The sequence below is a fragment of the Leptonychotes weddellii genome, chromosome 9 (assembly GCF_054177405.1).
Source record: "Leptonychotes weddellii isolate Sample4059 chromosome 9, ASM5417740v2, whole genome shotgun sequence".
Classification (NCBI taxonomy): domain Eukaryota; kingdom Metazoa; phylum Chordata; class Mammalia; order Carnivora; family Phocidae; genus Leptonychotes; species Leptonychotes weddellii.
The window spans coordinates 17020919-17035850 of NC_138377.1; the positions used below are offsets into that span (position 1 = coordinate 17020919).

Below are 14932 nucleotides of genomic sequence, written 5' to 3' on the forward strand. Positions count from 1 at the left end.
AATTTGACAACTGGTTTCTGGCAAATTCCTGAACCATGCAATCATAATATTTGGTAAATGGTTATCGCTAAGGCTCTAAGTTTGGATAGTTTGTAATGCAGCCGCAAAAGATCACCAGAGCGAGTACATTATTAGTGTTTGCCCTTTACGCATTCACCATTTTGATACCAAAATCTTCTGCCCTTGCTAAAAATAATGGACTTTATAATGAGATACTTGCACATATGATTGGAGAGAAGTCCCTTCATTTTAGGGAACAGGTAGCAATGTTATTACTCAAAAAACCCATTACAAGTACAATTATTTGTAGGCTAGTTTCTCTCCCTATGGCTAATTATATGCAGAGGATTTGAATGAAAAATCATATGCCTATTAGAAACTCCTCAGAAATGCATTTTTTTATTACTCCCTACAGGTTTTTGGTGACCTGTGTCCATTTATATCATAAGACATTATTCAGACTGGAACTGGTGCTACTGATACTCTAAGCTAAAACTGTGCCATTAACTTAGCTTTGCATAAAATTGTTTTTATGTTTTTGTATTTTATTTTTATCCTTAACTTTGATGTACTATTAACGTGTCTTTTGGCTTCTTAAATGAGTCTAATTGTGACAACTCCATTATATTGCAAAATGGAAGAACATTGGCCTATTCATAGGATTCTAAAGGGAAAAATGGTAAATAATATTCTTTTTAATATATACTGCATATTTATTATAGATAAGTGGAAAATTAGTACAGCCTGAAGGAAAATACAGTAGTTTGAATTATTATAACCCCAAAACAAGAAAAAATAAATGTGTACTTTATACCTTTATAAAAATATGTGTATGATATAGGTGTAATATATTACAAAAATGGTTTATTTCTACACATTGTTTATAAACTTCTTTATTTACATAACAAATATTAGGAACAGAAATGCATGCTAAACAAAGACGGTCATTTTTAATCTCCACAAATTTCTTTCCTAAATCACTTGACCTATTATTATTATACATTTATATGGTTCTTAATTTTTTACTAATATGAACAATGTATCAAAGAAAATCATATATATCTTTGTGCACTTGTCTAGTTATATTTTTAAGGATGTGTTTCTAAAGGTAGAATTTATAGATCAAAATTTATAAATGTGTTAAGTAGGAGATGCCTCCTGATGTATGAATACAGGATAGTTTTTTTAAGTGGTCAGTATTATAGGTATTATAGGTATAAGAAAAATATTTTGCTTGAATTTAAGAGAAGAAAGCACTCAGTACCACTTATAAAAAAGTAATTTCTCCACTTAATACAACTTTGTTTGGAAAAGTTGAATATGTATTCAGGTTCATCATAATAATTGTTTAACTTCTAAATGAAGACATGTCAGCAATACGTAGCACCAAAAGGCAGGGAGCAGAGATGTTGGGACTTGCCCCACTTGTCTCTGGATTCCTGGGGATAATTATCAGGTTTTCACTTTGCAAAATAGTAGATTTTGTTACCATTTGTAGAAATCAGACAAATGATTGCAAATTCTTGGGCCTGGGAGGATAGTGAACTGGGTAGATGGGGTGATAGCTGTAACACATAATTTCATCTCTCAACCTTACATTTTTTTCCCACAAATTCCGCATGCACCTAGTGATTTAATCAAAACACAAAAAACACTACCATAGTCATTTCTGATGAGTTAAGCTTGATATCCATGTAGAGTAATTTGGAAGAGCTTGAACACACATATGTATGCACACATAACACTGGACACTAAAATTGCTAAAATTTATCTCAATTTAGCTTCTTTTCATAGTTAGAAAACAAAAGTTATAGTTTGAAAAATTTCCAACAAAATTAGTGTCTAAAAATTAAAAATGTAAACATTTGTAAAAACTAGTGAAAACTAGACTATGCAAGATATATATAAAGAATCATATCCTTCTCATTTGAGAATTAATAATGATTATGACCAAGAAAAGAAAAAGCAATTTAATACTGCCTTTATTTTTTTTTAAAGATTTTATTTATTTGACAGAGAGAGATACAGTGAGAGAGGGAATACAAGCAGGGGGAGTGGGAGAGGGAGAAGCAGGCTCCGCCGAGCAGGGAGCCCAATGCAGGCTCCATCCCAGGATGGATCATGACCTGATTAATATATAGATTAATATAAATTTTATAACATTATGGTTTATAATGAACAGTATCTCTGAAAGCAGATAGAAAAATAATGCAAAGGATCAGAAAAATATTTCAGTCTTCTTACTTCATCATGTGGCTTATTTCCTCATTGACAAATTCCTCAGATCAGCCAGATACTTTTATAATGGCTTTTTTATTAATTTTTTTCTATTTATGTCAACTAGTTGATTTAGAATATTAACAAGATTTCCTGCATCCCTTTGACAGGAACCAGTTCTGCTAATATGTGATGATTTGTAACTCAGAATTTTCAAAACCAAGACAAATCCCTGGGTGACTTTGGATCAAAAAAAAAAAAATCTTTCTAGTTGTAATGATCATTACTTGCCTTAACATAGTGATGGGAGAGAATGTTTCCTGGGAGGAGATTGGATTTTATAAAATCTTTATTGAAATTTCCTACAAGAAAATCCTGAGATAGGATATTGTCTTAAAATTATAAATGAAATATAGTGATATGTTAGATTATTTTAGTTAAATATGTCTCTATCTTGCTCTGCGTAATCCTAACACCCTAAACTTCTGTAACCCTGAATGAATGAGTCTTAAAAAATCATGATATGATGCTGCACTTCAAAAGTCTAATAATGAATATTATGTAGACACATGAAGAAATATGTTTCTAAATGAAACAAAACTGTAATAAAATATATCCCCAGCCATAATTAGAAGTACTTAAGTAATTCTATGGAGAAAGGCTAAAAAGAAATTTAACTGTAAAAACATTGAATTATGATTTGAAAACTCATGAAATCACCCATTCATTTATCTTTTCAAAAATAGTTACTGAACACTTGCTATATTTCAAGTGTTTTTGCACTTAGAATTATGGGCAATTGCCCTTTCCATTTTTCTCTGATTTTTTCTTAAATTGGGAGGGCTACATATTAAAAATATAATCATATTTTTCTTGTTGTCATATGATACTAAACAAAACATTATTTGCTTAAATAAGAACAAAAGCTGGGGGGACAAGTTTGTGACTCAGCTGAATGATAGGCATAAAAACTGGATTATTGGCATAAAACTACAGAAGACAGCGGGAAATACAAAGAAGTTCAAGGAATTGAAAAAGGAAGATATAAAAATGAGTGAGAGATTGAAAAACTGCAAAACCTTGGTGAGAGAAATTAAAGAAGGACCTAAATAAATGGAAAGATATCATACATTCATGGATTGGAAGACTTATTATTTTTAAGATGGCAATACTACCCAAAGAATTCTATAGATAGGTACCATTTCTATCAACATTCCAATGCCCCCCCTTATTTTTGACAAAAGTGGAAAAGCCGATTCTCAAATTCATAGGAAATTTAAAGGGGCTCTGAGTAATCAAAACAATATTGAAAGAGAAGAAAGATGATTCATACTTTCAAATTTCAAAACTTACTACAAAGGTACAGTAATAGGGCACCTGGGTGGCTCAGTAAGTTAAGCATCTGCCTTCAGCTCAGGTCATGATCCCAGAGTCTTGGGATCAAGCCCTGCCTTGGCTCCCTGCTCATCAGGGAGCCTGCTTCTCCCTCTCCTTCTGCCCCTCCCCTCCACATGTGCTCTCTCTCCTCTCTCTCTCAAATAAATAAAATCTTAAACAACAACAGCAACAAAAAAAAATGTACAGTAATAAAAACTGTGTGGTACTGGCATAAGGATAGACATATAGACCAAAGAAATAGAACTGAGTCCATAAATAAGCACATACATTTATAGCTAATGGATTTCAACAAGGGTGTTGTAACCATTCAATGGGGAAAAATATAGTCCCTTCAATAAATGGTGGTAAGACAACTGATACCAACGTACAAAAGAAGAAGAAGAAGAAGCTGGAACCCTATTTTACTCCTACAAAAAAAAAAAAAACTCAAGGTGGATCAACTTAAATATAATAAACACATAAAACTCTTAGAAGAAAGCATAGGTAGAAATATTCACGACCTTGTATTTGGCAATGGATTTTTAGATATAACACCAAAAGCACAATCAACAAAAGAAAAAAAAATTAGACTTCATTAAAATTAAAAAAACTTTTGTGCATCAAAGGGCATTATCAAGAAAGACAAAAGACAATCTACAGAATGGGAAAGAATATTGCACATCACATATCTGATGAGGGTTTTGTATTAGTCACAGTTCTCCAGAGAAACAGAACCAATAGAAGAGAGAGAATACATAGATGATAGATAGATGATAGACAGATAGATGATAGATAGATAGATAGATAGAGATGATGATAGTTGATAGATACATAGATGATAGATACATAGATACATAGATAGATGATAGATAATATAAATGGGCATTTAGTATTGGAATTACCGTACACTGTTAATGGAAGTGGAGAAATCCCACAGTCTGTCATCTGCAAGCTGGAGAACAAGGGAAGCCCACAGTATAATTCAGTCAGAGCCTGAAGGTCTGAGAAGCGGGGAGGCTGATGGTGTAAGTCCCAGAGTCCGAAAATCCGAAAACCTGGAACTTTGATGTCTAAGATAAAAGATGGGCATTCCAGCTCAGGAAAAGTGAGAAAATTCATCCTTCATTTCTCTTTTTGTTTGATGCTGACCTATTTTGGTGAGAGTGATTCTCTTTACTCAGTCTACTGAATCAAATGCTAATCCAAACCCAGAAATAATACTTTGGCAGCTATCTGAGCATCCCCTACCCCAGTCAAGTTGACACATAAAATTAACCAGCAAAGGTTTAATATTCAGAATATATAAGGAACTCCTAAAACTCAATAATAAAAGACAAACAACCTACTTAAAAGGGCAAAAGACTTGAATAGATATTTGTCTAAGAAGATATATGAATGTCCCAAAAGCACATGAAAGATACACAATGTCATTAGTCATTAGGGAAATGCAAGTCAAAATCCTGAGATACCACTTGACACCTACTAGGATAGTTATAACAATATTTTGAAAATGGAAAATAACAGCGTTGGAAAGAATGTAGACAAATTGAAACCCTGGTATAGTGCTAGTGAGAACATAAATGGTGTATCTCTGTGGAAAGCAGTCTGGTGGTTCCTCAAAAATTTAAATATAGAATTATCATAGGACCACTCAACTATATTCCTATGTGTGTACCCAAAAGGAGACAGATACTCAAACATACTCATAATAGCAGCACTATCCACAATACTCAAGAGGTAGAAAAAACCCAATGTCCAAAAATGGGTGAGTGGGTAAACATATTGCACTATACACATAAAATGGAATATTCTTCAACCATGAAAAGAAATATCACAATGATATACAGATGAACCTTGAAAACATCCTGCATAGTGAAAGAACCAGACATAAAAGCCACATATTATAGAATTCTGTATATGAAATAAACAGAATAGGTAAATTCAAAGAGATAGAAAGTGGACTGGTGGTTTCCAGGAGCTCATGGAAGGAGAGACTGGGGAGTGGCTTCTGGGTGCAGGGTTTTATTTTGGGGTGATGAAAATATTTTAGAGCTAGATAGATGTGATGGCTGTACAACACTGAGAATGTACTAAATGTCATTGAGTTACTCACATAAAAATGGGTAATTTGCCAGCAATTTTGCTTAGTATTTGCCCAAATGAGTTGAAAACTTAATTTTACATAAAAACCTGCAGGCAAATGTTGTAACAGCTTGATTCATAACTGCCAAAGCTCATAAGCAACCAAAATTTCCTTCTATACATGAATGGGTAAACAAACTGTGACACAAGGAATATTATTCATCAATAAAAAGAAATGAGTTATAAAGATGCAAAAAAATACAAGCAGGAAACTTGAATGCATATTGGTGAGTGAAGGAAGCCAATCTGAAAAGGCTACATACTGTATTATTCCAAATATATGACGTTCTGGAAAAGGCAAATCTATGGAGAAAGTAAAATGATCAGTGATTGCTTGCAGTTGAGGGAGAGGAATGAGTAAGCAGAACACAGAGGATCTTTAGGGTAATGAAACTATTCTATATGATACTATGATAATAGATGCATATCCTTTTTTTATTTCCAAAATAAATTTATTTATTTTTTTATTTAAATTCAATTAATTAACATATAATGTATTATTGGTTTCAGAGGTAGAGGTCAGTGATTCATCAGTCTTATATAATACCCAGTGCTCATTACATCACGTGTCCTCCTTAATGTCCATCACCCAGTTACCCCATCTCCCCACCCCCCTCCAGCTTCCTCTTAGTTTGTTTCCTATAATTAAGAGTGTCTTATGTTTGTCTCCCTCTCTGATTTCATCTTGTTTTATTTTTTCCTCTCTTCCCCTATAGTACATACCCTTACACATTTTTCAAAACCTGTAAATGTACAACCCTAAGATAAACCCTAATGTAAGCTATAGATTCTTGTTAATAATTATATATAATATTATACTAGTTCATCAATTATAACAAATGTACCACATTAATGGAAGATGTTAATAATAGGGAAAACCAAGAGAGGAGTAAATGAGAACACTGTACTCTCTACTGAATTTGTCTGTAAATCTAAATTTTTTTCTAAAAGTAAAGTCTATCAATTTAAAACACAGGTCAGTCTGTATTAATGTTAACCCTCTTGTTAATGAACTCCATTTCCTTAAAAACATGACCTCTAGGGGCACCTGGGTGGCTCAGTCATTAAGTGTCTCCCTTCAGCTCAGTTCATGATCCCAGGATCCTGGGATTGAGCTCTGCACCAGGCTCCCTGCTCAGGGGGAAGCCTGCTTCTCCCTCTCCGTCTGCCTGTTGCTTGTGTTCCCTGTCTCGCTGTCTCTCTCTGTCAAATAAATAAATAAAATCTTTAAGAAAAAAAAATGACCTCTGGATTTATATGGTATGTAAATATTACTCAATAAAAAAATAACAAAGGAAGAATAACATAAAATTATGCAAACAGTCTACTATTGAGGAGTCAAATATATCACTGGCTTTCTAACACTTGCTTTTGAAGACCAAAAGTAATAATAAAAATCTCTGCACTTTCTTGTGCATATGTAAGTTGATATCTAAAAAATGTCATTAGTTTTCACAACGGGTTTGCCTCCAGAACACAGGTGCCATGAAAACCACTGCTAAACCTAGACCAAAATGGGAAAGGAAAAGACTCATATCAACATCATCATCACTGGACATGTAGATTCAGGCAAATCTAACACTACTGGTCATCTGATCTACAACTGTGGTGGGATCAACAAAAGAACTATCGAAAAATTTGAGAAGGAGCCTACTGAGATGGGAAAGGGCTCCTTCTAGTATGTCTGCGACTTGCATAAACTAAAAGTTGAATGTGAACATGGTATCACCATTGATATCTCTCTGTGGAAATTTGAGACCAGCAAGTATTATGCGAACATCACTGATGCCCCAGGACACAGAGACTTTACCAAAAACATGATTGCAGGCACATCTCAGGCTGATTGTGCTGTCCTGATTGTTGCTGCTGGTGTTGGTGAATTTGAAGCAGATATCTCCAAGAATGGGCAGACCCATGAGCATGTCCTTGTGTTTTACACACTGGGTGTAAAACAACTAATTGTTGGTCTTAACAAAATGGATTCCACTGAGCCACCCACAGCCAGAAGAGATATGAGGAAATCATTAAGGAAGTCAGCATCTGCACTAAGGAAATTGGCTACAACCCTGACACACTAGCATTTGTGCCACTTTCTGGTTGTAATGGTGACAACATGCTAGAGCCATGTGCTACCATGCCTCGGTTCAAGGGATGGAAAGTCACCTGTAAAGATGGGAATACCAGTGGAACCACACTGCCCGAAGCTCTGGATTGCATTTCTGCCACCAACTTATCCAACTGACAAGCACTTGTGTTTGCCTCTCTAGGATGTCTACAAAATTGGTGGTATTGGTGTTGTCCCTGTCGCCTGAGTGGAGCCTGGTGTTCTTAAACCTGGCATGGTGGTCACCTTTTCTCCAGTCAGTGTTACGACTGAAGTAAAGTCTGTTGAAATGCACCATGAAGTGAGACTCTTCCTGAGGACAATGTAGGCTTCAACGTCACGAATGTATCTGTCAAAGATGTTGGTCAATGGCAATGTGGCTGGTGACAGCAAAAATGACCCACCAGTGGAAGCAGCTGGCTTCACAGCTGATTCACAGCTGGCTTCACAGGTGATTATCCTGAACCATCCAGGCCAAATCAGTGCTGGATATGCACCTTGGTTGGATTGTCACACAGCTCACATTGCTGCAAATTTGCTGAGCTGAAGGAGAAGATAGTTTGTCATTCTGGAAAAAACTTGGAAGATGGTCACAAGTCCTTGAAATCTGGTGATGCTGCCATTGTTGATATGGCTCCTGGCAAGCCCATGTGTGTTGAAAGCTTCTCTGGCTATCCTCCTCTGGGCCTTTTTGCTGTTCATGACATGAGACAGACGGTTGCTATGGGTGTCATTAGAGCAGTGGACAAAAAGGCAGCTGGAGTTGGCAAGGACACCAAGACTGCCCAGAAATCTCAGAAGGCTAAAAGAATATTATCCCCAATACCTGCCACCCCAGTCTTAACCAGTGGTTGAAGAACGGTCTCAGAACTGTTTGTGTCAATTGGCCAGTTAAGTTTAGTAATAATAGACTGGTTAATGATAACAGTGCATCATAAAACCTTCAGAAGGAAAGGAGAATATTTTGTGGACCATTTGTTTTTTTGTGTGTGTGGCAGTTTTAAGTTATTAGTTTTTAAAATCAGTAGTTTTTAATGGAAACAACTTGACAAAAATATGTCACAGAATTTTGAGACCCACGAAAACAAAAGTTTAATGAGAAAAATAAATAAATAAAAAGTGTCATCATAAAATTAAATAGCTGAAAAGAACTAGTTTTCAACATATTTTAAATATCAAAAACTATATAAATTAAAGTGTTTTATAATACTTCTAAATATATGTAATGGAATCTAAAAATGCAGCATCATTCATTTGAAAACATACAAACATTAACTTCATTAATATTCATATATTTGATATTTTTCCTATCCTTGAATGAGCATGTAGTTCTACTCTAAGTCTTACACACGATGTTTTTTGTTATATTTTTAGATGTAAAATATTTTCTTCATCACTCTATTATAATTTTATTAAACAAAATATGAAAAGTTTTTTAAAATTTTCCTGTCACCGTAAGACTGAAGTATAAAATGAAAAATTTTCTGGAGATTATTGTAATTGTTATTAGTACATATTTGATCAAAAACAAAGAAATGAAAAACTGTTAGCATTTATTAAACATAAAAAATTAATTGGAAATACATTTCTTAATGAGATAAATGATCTTTTTTTCCATCAGCCTTTGTATCCATCGATTAAAAAAATAATGCTAAAAAGTGTCATGTTTCCTTTTTTTTAGATTTTATTTATTTGTCAGAGAGAGAGAGAGAGAGAGAGAGAGAGCACAAGCTGGGGAAGCAACAGGCAAAAGGAGAAGCAGGCTCTCTGCTGAGCAAGGAGCCTGAGGCAGAACTCGATCCCAGGACACTGGGATCATGAACTGAGCCGAAGGCAACTGCTTAACTGACTGAGCCACTCAGGTATCCCAAGTGTCATGTTTCTGCATAAATTTATTCTTTTTTTTTTTAAAGATTTTATTTATTTGAGAGAGAGAGAATGAGAGACAGAGAGCACGAGAGGGAAGAGGGCAGAGGGGGAAGCAGACCCCCCGCTGAGCGGGGAGCCCGATGCGGGACTCGATCCCGGGACTCCAGGATCATGACCTGAGCCGAAGGCAGTCGCTCAACCAACTGAGCCACCCAGGCGCCCCAAATTTATTCTATTAATTGTTTTACAAATGCTATCAGCTGAGAATTAGTATTCATAGAAATAAATAGAAGTGAAAGAAGTTTTCTTCTATCAAATTCATTCATTTTTAAAAATCTTTCTGAGGTATGTGCTGAAAATTAAAACATGATCTATTACTAAAATTTATCTGCACTGATTCCTTAGCTTACAACTCAATTAGGTTTTCTCTCAATCAATGAAAACAAGATTGTAAACCACCTCCCTTGAAAAAAAGTATTTGTTAACAAGGAATTGGCATTTTATGTCTTAGGTTCTAAGAATTATGCCATATTTTACCTGAATACTAAACAAATGGCCATTAATCTTTCACCGAGAGGCACCAGGTTTTATCTAATATACCTGGAAATGATTGAAAAAATTAAAATAATGTTAATGTTGTTAAAATTTTCAACATAAATATTTTTAAATTATCACATGCTTTAAATATAGAACTATAAATAGAAAACATAGAAACATAGAATTATAAATAGAAATATAGATATAGAAATGTAAGTAAATATAAGTATAAACATAGTTTCTCCAAGAAAAGAAATGCCCTGTGGAAATTAAAATATGCATAGAACGTTAAAATGTATGTAGAATTTAAAACTTGACAAAAATCCTCAAAAACAATGGAAGTGTGTTAAGAGTTTGGTGATCCCAAACATTGTATTTCAAAGTTGTTATTTTCCTCAGTTTATAAAGGAGAGACTGAGGATCAAACAGTCAAAGTAATTTCTTCAAAGACAGTCAAGAATCAACATCAAGGCTTTCTGTCATTAAAAGTCATGATCTAGCCTTGACTTTTTGTGTGTATCATTAGCATCTACCCTCCTTCCCATCATCCCTGCCTTCTCCAATTATTATATTATTAATGAGTCCTGTTTCTGCTCATCAGCATTACTTCCATGATATAAATAAACTTCCCAATCTAGATTTTTCAAATTAAATTCAAATATTGACACATATGTAGGAAAGACGAGAAAATCGGTCCACTTAAACTTCTTCCCACATCTCTGCGGTCTTTATGTTTGCTTGGCAGATGTCCTCTGGGAAAACATGGAAAACAAATACAAATATATCAAATATAGGTGTAGGCATGTCTCCATTTCTAGTGCAGATTTACTAACATACTTTTGAAAAACATTAATTGTTCATTCTGCCACTCTTGTTTCAATGGCATTGTTATTCATTCACAGATTGCTAGAGAAATGATCTCTTCACTGCCATTTCTACTACATGACTGCAAAACGTAACTGAGAAGTAATAAATAGCCTCATACCAAGTAATAAATGGCTTGTTTTCAAAACAAGATTCTGATTACTTAGATTTAAAAAAGCAAAATGTAATATTAAAGCAGAAAACTGTTGAAATCTGTTGAGAGATGTGGTAGCATCATGTGGCTTGGTGAAACTGAATGCAGGTTTTCTTATTTTCAATAAAATGGCATAATTCAGGGCACCCGGGTGGCTCAGGTCATGATCCCAGGGTCCTGGGATCAAGTCCCACATCAGTTCCCCCTGCTCTGAAGGGTGCCTGTTTCTCCCTCTGCCTCTGCCTGCCACTCTTTCTGCCTGTGCTCTCTCTCTCTGGCAAATAAATAAATAAAATCTTTAAAATAAATAAATAAATAAAATGGCACAATTCTTGGAAACATCTACTTAGTTGTATTGCACACTATAATTTTTCAATTCTTATAATTTTCATTCAAAACAGAAAAGTAATCTTAAAATGATTTAAACTATTTGTTTTTATCATCCTACACTCTAGGAATATATGATTCTGCAATTACTAATTACAGACACACAATAAAATATTTGCTTGTCACTTATTAGTAATTATTTATAGTTGATGAACATGTCTTGGAATTTACAGTACTTCAAAATTGCTGTCACAGAGTAGAACAGGGAAATTAATTTTAGTTACTAATGCACACCTCAACTGAACCTCAGACTAAGAGCTGTGGGACACATAAATATGATAAATACATCTGCAGTCTATTCCAAAGGCATCAAATAAAACCAATCATAGTTATGATCCTTGGAAGTTCTTTGTTCTTCTTTCAGTAGCAGTCAGAACTGTTGAACTTGAAAATATTTGGTACCAAGATTGAGAGGTAGCCTGAGGCCAGATCGGGCTTTGCAGAATAAACAGTGTTGAAGTGGTTGTCTTAATGTCATTGCTGGTATTTGAGAAAAGGAATCTTGAAGGCAAAATGAGCTCTGGAGTTCAGGCTTCTCCCATTTCAGTAAAGTGGTTCTTTGTCTGTAATCTGCTGCCCCTTTTCCATATCCTTACTGACCGTGTGGCCTTGTATAGGTCACTGTACATTTTCAATCTATGTTTCTTCCTTTGAAGAAATAGGAAGTGAGACCCATTGCCTTCAAGTGTCAAATACCATTTCAGATCTCAACGACATGAATCTGTAAGAATTCCTCTTTCAACACAAGTTATTGAGTGCTCTTTTGTTGATACAGGGACAAATAGCTTCATGTTCAAAATGACTCTTGACCAATTACTTGCTGACAGTAATTATTTCTGAAACCTCTCTCTCATAAGCTAAAAACCAAGAATGAACAAAGAAAAAAACAAACCAAACCCCAAAACATCTCCTAAAACAGTTATTCATGGAGCCATTTTTCTTCACTTAGATGTGTCCATATTCTCCTCAGTAGTGGCTTAAACTGGACTCAGCACTCTAGCAAATGCTGGAGGAAGCCCAATTAAAGCAGAAAGGGCGTTCAGATACAAATATTCTCTTGTGGTTAAAATTCCACTTAACCCAGCTAACCTCCATTTGATGGATGAAATTGAAGACAGGGAGGTCTCTAAGCAGAATTGTGAGCCACTGATGAGCATCTTGATCACCTTCCCAACCACCTTCTTCAATGTTCTTCAGGGATAGACTCTCTCATACTACTTCTGTGAGACGTTCCTCAGAAAGGTCAGAGTTCCCAAAGGACCAGTCCCACCAATTCTTGATAGGAGTTTTGTCCTCTCTTTTCTCTCTGTATGCCCCTTCTGAAGGGACACACTTACTTGTACTTACTTACTTATACCATTACCTGCCACTTGAAAGTTTAGGAGAATGGCTTCAAACCAAGGAGTTACCAAGGAGTTTCTTTTAAGAAGAAGAAAATAGATTAAATTAGAAAAATCTGAAAACCCTCAAGGGAAAATTTAGATGAAGTTTACAGAGTTGATGGAGCTATTTCAGGACAATGTTAGGATGCTTGGTGCTTTGCAAATATAAAGCTACAAAGAAGGATAGTATATCTTAAGTCCAATGGATTCTTTTGATATAAGTGGCTCTGACTCTCTTTTAACTGCTTTTATTCTTTGGAGTTAGGAACTACTTTACTTTACATGTGATTATTGTTTTCCTTAATAAAAATATAATTTCAAGCTGAAATTATATTGTTGAAATTTAAATTCAGAGTATTCCTAATAAGAGTAATAAATATCATTTTCAAAGTGTTCGTAACATACTTCCCAATATAAAGTGAACTTATGTCAAAGATTTAACTCTTTAATGAAGGAAACTGATAAAGAAACGGAACTGAGAAGTGAGTAGGCACTTTAAAAATGACAAAATAAGATTACTAAATTAGATATAAAATAAGTTGTGGTCCTGAAGGGCAAGAAAATCATGACCTCTTGGGTGACTTTCTTACCCATCAGAAGTAATTTGCATCTTCATGTTAACATGTAACTTCACAGAATTTGGGGGCCCTGATGAATAGGAAATAGAAGGTCAAAGAAATATATATTGTTCCTTGGAACAACATATAGGCCTTTTGAACAATGCTGCAAGATGAGGCTGAAAATCATACAGGCTTCCTTTGGTCTTCTTTTCAAGTTTTGGATAATTTTTCTTAGCATCTGTACTACTGTTATTATATAATTTCATCCTTATAAAAAATAAATGAAAAGAAGGAAAGAGGGTGCCTGGGTGGCTCAGTCAGCTAAGCGTCTGCCTTCTGCTCAGGTCATGATCCTAGGGTCCTGGGATCTAGTCCCACATAGGGCTCCTTGCTCAGCAGAGAGCCTGCTTCTCCCTCTCCTCCTTCTCCCTTTCTTCCCTGCTTGTGCTCTCTCTCACTATCTCTGTCTCTCTCTCTCTTAAATAAATAAATAAAATCTTTAAAATAAAGAAGGAAAGAAAGAAAGAAAAAGAGAGAGACAGAGAGAGAAAGAAAAAAGAACATTTACTACATTGCCAGTTTGCATTGCTTTCTTTTAAAGATATATTAGTTGTCTCTGTACTCAGTAGAATTTCAGTTTTACACTCAAATATTCTGCAATACACAGTTGAAATAATGTTCTATAAATATCTTATTCAATTTATGGGCTTCTGTCTTGTTTTATGAATTTACCAGTCATTGTTCTCACTTACGAGGATAGTCTGTAATTGGAAATGTCGTAAGACCATAGAAAAGTACATTTTTTCATTCCAAAATATTTTGGTGGGAGTGAAGAAAGGTAGAAACAATCTAATATGGCAAAATACACTAGTGTAAAATGAAAGAAAATAATTACAAATATATTAATAAGTAACTGATTATTAGTCATTTAAAGAACTCTGTTGAGTTTTCAGAGTGAGAATGAGTAAAGAAATGCTCTGCATCTGACAGATTGGGTAATAATTTGCCTGGTAGTTTTGAAAGGGCTGATTTCCATATCATTCTGTGTTGATTTAGTTGAAGATTAGAGCAAGCACAGCCTCCTTTGCAATATACAGTTGCATCCTCTCATAAATTAAATTGTTAACCTGGTGACATTATCCTCTCTCCCAACAGTATTATGTCTCATTTAAGGATGGCAAAGATCAGTGCTTTTTTAAAAGAAGGTTTATACACATTAATTCTTTCTCTTTGATATTTACCACTTGTGTTTTCAAAAAGAAAACCATCACAAAGCATTGTTGGAATAAAGGCACAGAGAGATATTTTGAAGTCAATTCCAAAATGCTTTTCAATTGTC

The 14932-nt window shown here is 34.7% G+C and overlaps 1 pseudogene; it reads left to right on the forward strand.

Annotated features, from left to right (window-relative positions):
- The first annotated feature begins 7250 nt into the window (after positions 1–7250).
- LOC102748406 (elongation factor 1-alpha 1-like) lies at positions 7251–8932 on the forward strand (annotated as a pseudogene).
- Positions 8933–14932: the final 6000 nt, after the last annotated feature.